Raw genomic sequence first — 8,745 nt, 5'->3', positions numbered from 1 at the left:
TATATATTTCAAATTAGAATACCAAATAAAATTTCATGAAAACCAAATGATTTATTAAATTTGCAAATATTAATGAAACTCAATTGATAAAATTTAAAAATATATTTTTTCAAAAATATAAAAGGAAAACAAAAATTAAAATTAAAATATATTTTAAATGTTTGTTTATTTTAATTTTTTAAATTCTGATGAATCCTTTTTTTTATAAACTAATAAAAATTATAATACATCACTTAATGAACATTTAAATAAGGAAAATGTTAACTCGTGTGCACTGTTTAAGATGTAATTAATGAACATTGAATTTTGTAAAAGTTCATAGATGTTTGCAATATTAAATAAATGATAACTTTAATAATTATTAGTGCATTTTTACTTTATTTAGAGGACAAAAATACCCATAATAAGTGTTATACATATGTAATTTACCTTGATAAAAATTAACAATAAATAAATATTGTTTTTCTTAATATAGAGAATATTATGTTAATTATTTTTTTATTAACAAAACAAATAATATGTTATTTTCCGTTATTTAAAAAAAACTGTGATATGAGATATGAGATGAAAGATGAAAGATAAGAAATAAGATATATGAGATAACAAACAAGAGACAACAGATAAAAAATAAGAGATAAAATATAAGAGTTGGGAGATAAAAGATAAAATACAAGTGATAAGTGATAAGAGATAAACGATAAGAGATAATAGATAATAGATAATAGACAAGTGATAAGAGAACAATAATAAATGATAAGTTATAAGTGATAAGAGCAAAATGATGAGTGATAAGAGATAAGTGTTAAGTGATAAATGATAAGTGATAAGTGAATGGTGACAAGTGATAAGTGATGAGTGATAAGTGATGAGTGATGAGTGATAAGTGATGAGTGATGAGTGATGAGTGATAAGTGATGAGTGATGAGTGATAAGTGATAAGTGATAAGTGATAAGTGATAAGTGATAAGTGATAAGTGATAAGTGATAAGTGATTAGTGATAAGTGATAAGTTATAAGTGATAAGTGATAAGTGATAAGTGATGAATGATGAATGATAAGTGATAAGTGATGAATGATGAATGATAAGTGATGAGTGATGAGTGATGAGTGATAAGTGATGAGTGATAAGTGATAAGTGATAAGTGATAAGTGATAAGTGATAGGTGATAAGTGATAAATGATAAGTGATAAGTGATAAGTGATAAGTGATAAGTGATAAGTGATAAATGATAAGTGATAAGTGATGTGTGATAAGTGATTAGGGATGGCAACGGGGCGGGGCGGGGACGGGTTTCACTATCCCATACCCATCCCTGTAAAACAAATTCATCAATATCCCCATACCCAAACCCAATGAGTATTAATGTTTTATCTCATCCCCATCCCCACCGGGTAATGAGTATAATCTCGTACTCATACCCGTACTCGTTTCCTTACTAACTTCAATATAAATTTTAATTAATTTTTATAAAATAATAAAAAATTACGGTAAAGGAAACATAATATTATCACATATTCAATATTAGAAGGATGGTTGTCTCTTTGATATCAAATACTTTGAAATAAATTATAATTATTTACATTTTAGATTGGAATACCAAATAAAATTTCATGAAAACTAAAACATTTATTAAATTTGCAAACTGCAAACATTAATGAAACCTAGTTGATAAAATTTAAAAATATTTTTAAAAAAATTTAAAGGAAAACAAATATTCAAATTAAATTATATTTTAAATGTTTGTTCACTTCAATTTTTTAAATTCTAATTAATCTCTTTTTTTATACACTAATAAAAATGTTAATACATCACTTAATCAAAATGACGCAAATAACAAATAATAAACATAATAAAACAAATTTAACATGATTATTGTATCTTTTGAACTCCAATATATGTTGGATGGTGATAAAAAAATATTCATGACAATTACATTAAATTTTGATATTGTAGTAAATAAAAGTTATTTATACAATTATAGTGAAAAATTACAGTATGATTGATATAATGAGTTAAAAAATAAAAATAATTAGATAAAATATACTGAAATAGTATTCTACATGATGAAAATAAACAACAAATAAAAATATTAAAAAATTAATGAATGTATGTCTTAGAAATAATTTGGGAAACTATTGAAAGAAATCACACAAAGGAAAACGAGTGTATAATTAAGGGTATGATAAGATGAAAAATACCTTAGACATCTAAGAACACTTTTCAAATATCAACGTATATACTCAATGGTTGAAAAATAATTGTTTTAGCGAAACAAAAGAGTTTTTTAAATGAAACAAAAATTAATAAAAATAAGTAAAGAATTTTTTTTTATATTACCTAGTAAATGAAAGATTTAGGCTATTAAACACTTAAATTGAGAGTATTGAACATACTCATGTGAAAGGAAAATATACAATAAATAAAAATAATAAAAAATAATAGAAATATTCAAATATGAGATATAAAAAATTTGTAATTGACATACATAATTTTAACATAATTACATAAATGTTATGATAAGATGAAAAATATATTGGAGATGTGAATGAGTTTCATGACAACCCAAATAATTAGAAGAAATAAAAAATTGAGAAATAAATAAATAAATATATATATATATATAGGGTTACTTAATTAATTGTGAATATTTTAATAATTTAAATGATGACGGAGATATGGCGGGGATGTGTATTATGGCGGTGATATGTACATACCCATAACCATCCTCATACCCAATAGAAAAAGTCGGGGATTCCCCATACCCATACCCATACCTAGTCAATGCGGGGATTCCTCGTCAAAACGTGACGGGTTCGGATAATACCCACGGGGACGGATTTATTTACCATCTCTATAAGTGATAAAAGACAAAAGACAAGACATAATACATAAGTGATAAGAAAAAATAAATAAAAGATTAGAGATAAGAGACAAAAGACAAGAGATAAGAGATATGCATAACAACGGGACGGGGCGGGGACGAGTTTCGTAATCCCGTACTCATTCCTATCAAACAAAATTCATTCTCATTTTCATATCCAAACCCAACGGGTATCAAAGTTTTGTCAAATCCACATCCTACCGGGTAATGGTTATATACTCGTACTCATACTCGTACCCGCTTTCTTACTGTTTCAGTATTAATTACTTAATTTTTATAAAATAATATAAAATTACGGTCAAGAAAATATAATATTATCAAATATTTAATATTAAGTGAATGTTTGTTTATTCGATATCAAATATTTAAAAATAAATTATAATTGTATACATTTTAAATTAGAATACCAAATAAAATTTCATGAGAACCAAATGATTTATTAAATTTGCAAATATTAATGAAACTCAATTGATAAAATTTAAAAATATATTTTTTCAAAAATATAAAAGGAAAACAAATATTTAAATTAAAATATATTTTAAATGTTTGTTTATTTTAATTTTTTAAATTCTAATGAATCTTTTTTTTTTATAAACTAATAAAAGTTATAATACATCACTTAATCAAAATCATGCAAAGAATAAAGATTAAACTAGTAATAATATTTTTTCAATATAGATATTGTATCTTTTAAACTTCAATATATGTTAGATGGTGATAAAAAAAAGGATTCATAGAAATTATATTAAATTTTTATACTATAGTAGATAAACTTTATTCATACAATTATAGTGACAAAATCAAATTTTTATAATGAGTTAGAAAATAAAAAAACAGTTATATGAAATATATCAAAATAGTATTTTACATGATAAAAATAAACAACAAAGAAAAATAATGAAAAAGTTTGAAACATGTGCCTTAGAAATAATTTGAGAGATTATTGAATGAAATCGCACAAAGAAAAACAAATATATAATTATAGGTATGATAAAATGACAAATACCTTAGAGATTTAAGAAAAAAATTTAAAATATCAACATAATCAATGGTTGAGAAATAACGAAAATTATTTTAGCAAAACAAAAAAGTTTTTCAAATTAAACAAAAATTAATAATAATAGAGCAAATAAGATAATTTGTTTATATTATATAGTAAATGAAATGTTTATGCTATTAAACACTTTAATTAAGAGTATTTAACATTTTCATATAAAAGAAAAATATATAATAAATAAAAATATTAAAAAATAATAAAAATATTCAAATGTGAGACATAAAAAATATTTAATTAACATACATCAATTGAACATAATTGGATAATGTTATGATAAGATAAAATATATATGGGAGATGCGAAAGAATTTCATAAAAAGCAAACAATTAAAAGAATTAAAAAATAAAATGTGTATAAATATATATATATATATATATATATATATATATATATATATATATATATATATATATATATATATATATATATATAATGTTACTCATTGACGATGAATATTTTAATAATTTAAAGGACATGGATATGGCGAAGACAAGTATTATGGCGGGAATGAGGACGGGGACGAAACAGATTTGTACATCTTCCATATTCAAGAATTCCTCTCAAAATGGGGACGAATTTGGATAATACATACGAGTTTATTTGCCATCTTGAACAAGAGACAAAATATTAGTGATAAGAGATAAGGGATAAAATATAAGAAATTACCAAAAAGACATAAGGGATAAAAAATAAAAAATAAAAAAATAATTCTTTGTAAAAAGTTATTTTTTATGTTATTTACCGAGGTGTTTTTTTTTTCCTGATGGAAGTGACACATTTTTTAACCATAAATTTATTTCTCTTCCGTCTTCTCAAAGAAGACTTCTTTATTGACACAATTAAAATTTATAAATATAACAATTGAATTCCTGACATAATTAATGTTTAACACAAATAAATAACTTAACAAATTTCAAGTTATAGGAAAGTTACTGTGAAGAATTTTATTAAGTTTATCGGTAAAATGAAATCTCTAAAATTTTAAAAGAGTAGTGTACTATTGATGTAAACTAACATTTGTGTGTGTACCAATTTAAGTCTAAAACTAAACCATCAATAAATAAATAAATATTAAAAGATATAAAAAAAATATAAAGAAATTAACAACAAAGGATTTAAATACATATTATGACACCGGAGAGTATTTCTCATTATAAATTACTTACGATAAAATGATCTTTTTAACCATAATCATGTCATCAAACTCATTCAATTATATAATAAATACTAATTGTTTAAACAAATGATTATAAATTAACCGATTATAACATCTATTCGTTACTAATTATAAGTTATCAATGAACGGTATACATTAAGAATTTTTGAAGATGTTCAGTCAAAGCCACTTTATTTATAATTAGCATATAAAGATACGATAGTGTATGTTAATACAATTTTTAAATATGAATGACAGTATGTTAGTTGCTGATAATAATGTAATGTTATTATGTTAATATATAAAATAAATTTATATTTATTTAAAATAAAGTGGAATGATAAAAATAAAGTGAAATAAATAGAGAAATTAATTATTGATGAATAAAAAAAAGATAAACAATTTTGTAGAAAATAGGTAAAAATAATCATTAATTTTAAAAAAAATAATAAATTGTTATGAATTAATGATTGTCCATTGATTTGATATATTTACTCATATGATTCATTACTCTTTATGGTAAATATTTGTATTAACTAAGTTGATTTGTTTCCATTTATGGATTACATATTGTATCTATAAATAGGACTCTTCCTATCAATAATAACACACAAATGAGTTGCTCCCTATTCTCTATTCTCTATTGTTTCTTCTCTTCTCTATTATCTATTATTTATTCTCTCTATTATTCACTTTATTTCATAACATAAATAATTATATTGTAAATGGTAAAATTATTATTATGAAATGTGGATAAAAAGAGGAAATCATCTTTATATATTGTTATAGATATTAATTACAATTAGATGTTATTTACAACATTCTAAATTTGAAAATATTTTTCAAAGCAAATGAAATATAATCTAGACAAGCAAAAAGTGATGAAATTAATATAAATATTACACACGAAGAAAAAACACGTATGTATTATTGAAATTAATCAAATTATTGAAAATATTTATGATTTGGAATATCTTAAATTTGAGATCAAGGAAAATAAACTTGTATGTATTATTTATTTTATTTGAAAAAGAAATAAATATGTGTGAAGGGAATTTCTTACTATATACCTGTAAACAAAAACAAGTGAAAAAATGAAATTTACTCTCTCTTTTTCTCTTTTCCTCTCCCATAGAACCTCTATATTTTCCTCCACCTACACCCCATCTTCTTTTTTTTTTTTTTTCCATTTTCACCTTCATCCTATCTTCTTCTTTCACCTCCAATTCCACCCCAACTTCTCTAATCTCCATTTTCATCTTCACTTCCACCCTATCTTTTTCTTCCACCTCCACCTCCACACATAATCTTTTTCCATCTTTATCCTTAGAAACATTTACAAGCGTTCGTTAAAACAAATGAAAATATCATAATAATATGAAATGTAAGAAAAAAGATGATAATCAATGATGAAATACATGAAATTTAAGTTATGAATTTTACAATCTGTGTGTCACATTGTTAGAAATCCAAGTGTGAATCTAAGTCTCACATCTTATAAAAATGAGAAAGTAGAACACTATATAAGAATAAAAGACTCATAAACCCATAGTCTTAAGGTTTTGGTTGAGAGTGATGTCAATGACTTATGTGGTTGAGCTCAGGTCTCATTAATGTTGTATCTTCCCCATGAAATTCCCTCTTTAAACCTAACACACGTAGTTTCCGTAGAAAAATATTTTTCTTAAAGAGCTTGAAAAAGAAATCAGCAGTGCAAAGAGCAAAAATGAAAGAGTGTGAATATCACGACAGGAACCTTTGAATAACATACTTTGTGGACTTTCTTCTATATGGTCCAGTAATAATATTCAAGTTTACAAAAAAGTCCAACTCAACAACAGTTCATGGACTCCCGGCCCAATTCTGATCATACGAATATTGATCTTTCATGCAAGTAAATGGCACACCAAATTAAACCATTAACAAAAATACAGCAAAAAAAGAAAACAACTTAGCAATGAAAACCTTAAAATTTTCAATCTATAAAAGTCAATAACAATATGTTTTTGTAACTGAAACATGATATCTCTATACGGCGAAAACTGGTAGCAGTTGACCCGACAGAAATTGAAAACGGGTTATTTGTTTTTATGATTAATTTCAAACGGTATTAGGCGTTGCTGCAAAACAACAGTTGCAAATCAATTAAGGTTTCAGTGCTTCATTCTAATTCAATGATCAAGACAAAATTAACATAAATGTTTAGTTTTAACCACAATGCTTACCTAGCCGACTCACTAACTCACCCACTTAATTAGCAGCATTTCTTAAATAACATGTAAGAAGATATTTTGGTCATTGACATTTGGTTTGAACTCTTTGACCCTTATTTTTTATACCCTTTTTTGGGTACCCATTAACATTGTTTTTGACTGGCCAAGCTTGTTGAATGTGAATCAAGTGGCAGGTTTCAGATACCTTCCAGAGTGTGACCTATAAAATGAAATCATTGCATATATATATATATATATATATATACATAACTCTGTTCAAAAGATCAAAACAAGTCCAATTTTTTCTCTCTAAGTAGTATTGTGGTTACTATAATACTATATATCTTTGTTATTTGCATTTAATAATAGCATTACAATGAAACACACGTTCTTGGTTTGACCAAGAATCTTCTTCTTTGGGATATAATAATGATATCTTAATAAGATAATTGATGCGTTGAGCACTAGGTTAAAGTAGTGCACGAATGGTGTGCTTTGTCTTCATGGACTTTGCTTGCTACAATGGTGTGAAAGCCATAAGAAATGGCTTCGTATTAGCATAAAGTTTTTGTCCTCTTTGTCTCAAACTTTAATTAAAGAATCAAAACAAAAAACAGACAAAGCATGATCCATAATTGCCAATTAAAGAGTCGTTAATCATTTCCTTTTTTAATGGGTTCTCGAATGCCTTCAACAGTAGTAATTAAGGGTTTAACTAATAAATAAACAACAAAAAAAGAAAACAAGAAACTGTGCGTTTTGAAAACTTGGTGCATGTGTTTGAAGTTATAATATTAGTATTAATAGGTGTGATTGGACTGAAAGGGATAATGGTGTTGGGCTTTAACGAAACCACATGTTCCCTACACCAAAGGTTTCCACAAGAAAGTGAAAACTGTAGTGCTTTTTTGGCAGTTTGAAGGGACATTGCTGCAAAGTTCAAACTCCAAGAGTGAGTCGATGAAATGATTAATTTGGTAAGAGAGTGAAGAGAGTGGTTTTGGGTTTTGCCTTCCACTTGGGAGGAAATGTTGGTGATTCGATAACTCCAAAGCAAGGTTGTGAGCTGAGGTAGGTTCTATGTTCCTACGTTGGTGATTAATAAAAGTGTGTACTGTTGTTTGGCCTATTATAGAGGGTCCCAAACATTTTGGTCCATGTTATGCGTTATGTGCTGTGTCTTTTCAGAGCATATAGACCAAAAAGCCAAAAATTTCACCCTGCATTATAGTGGAACATATGGAATATGCATGTGATCATGTTTCTCAGAAAGGAGGTTGAAAGGATGCCCAACACACATGTGACATGGTTTTCATTATGATCGATGAAGAAAGTTGATTCACCTCAAAAGAAAGATGTGAAAAAGTTGACGTATGCCATCAAAAGAAACAAATAAGCTCCATAGATTGCAGCTATGTGGGGGACGCCATTCCAAAA

The sequence above is a fragment of the Vigna unguiculata genome, chromosome 6 (genome assembly GCF_037176805.1).
Source record: "Vigna unguiculata cultivar grain cowpea cultivar isolate G323 ecotype 2 chromosome 6, ASM3717680v1, whole genome shotgun sequence".
Lineage (NCBI taxonomy): Eukaryota > Viridiplantae > Streptophyta > Magnoliopsida > Fabales > Fabaceae > Vigna > Vigna unguiculata.
Note: the sequence above shows the minus strand (reverse complement) of the source record.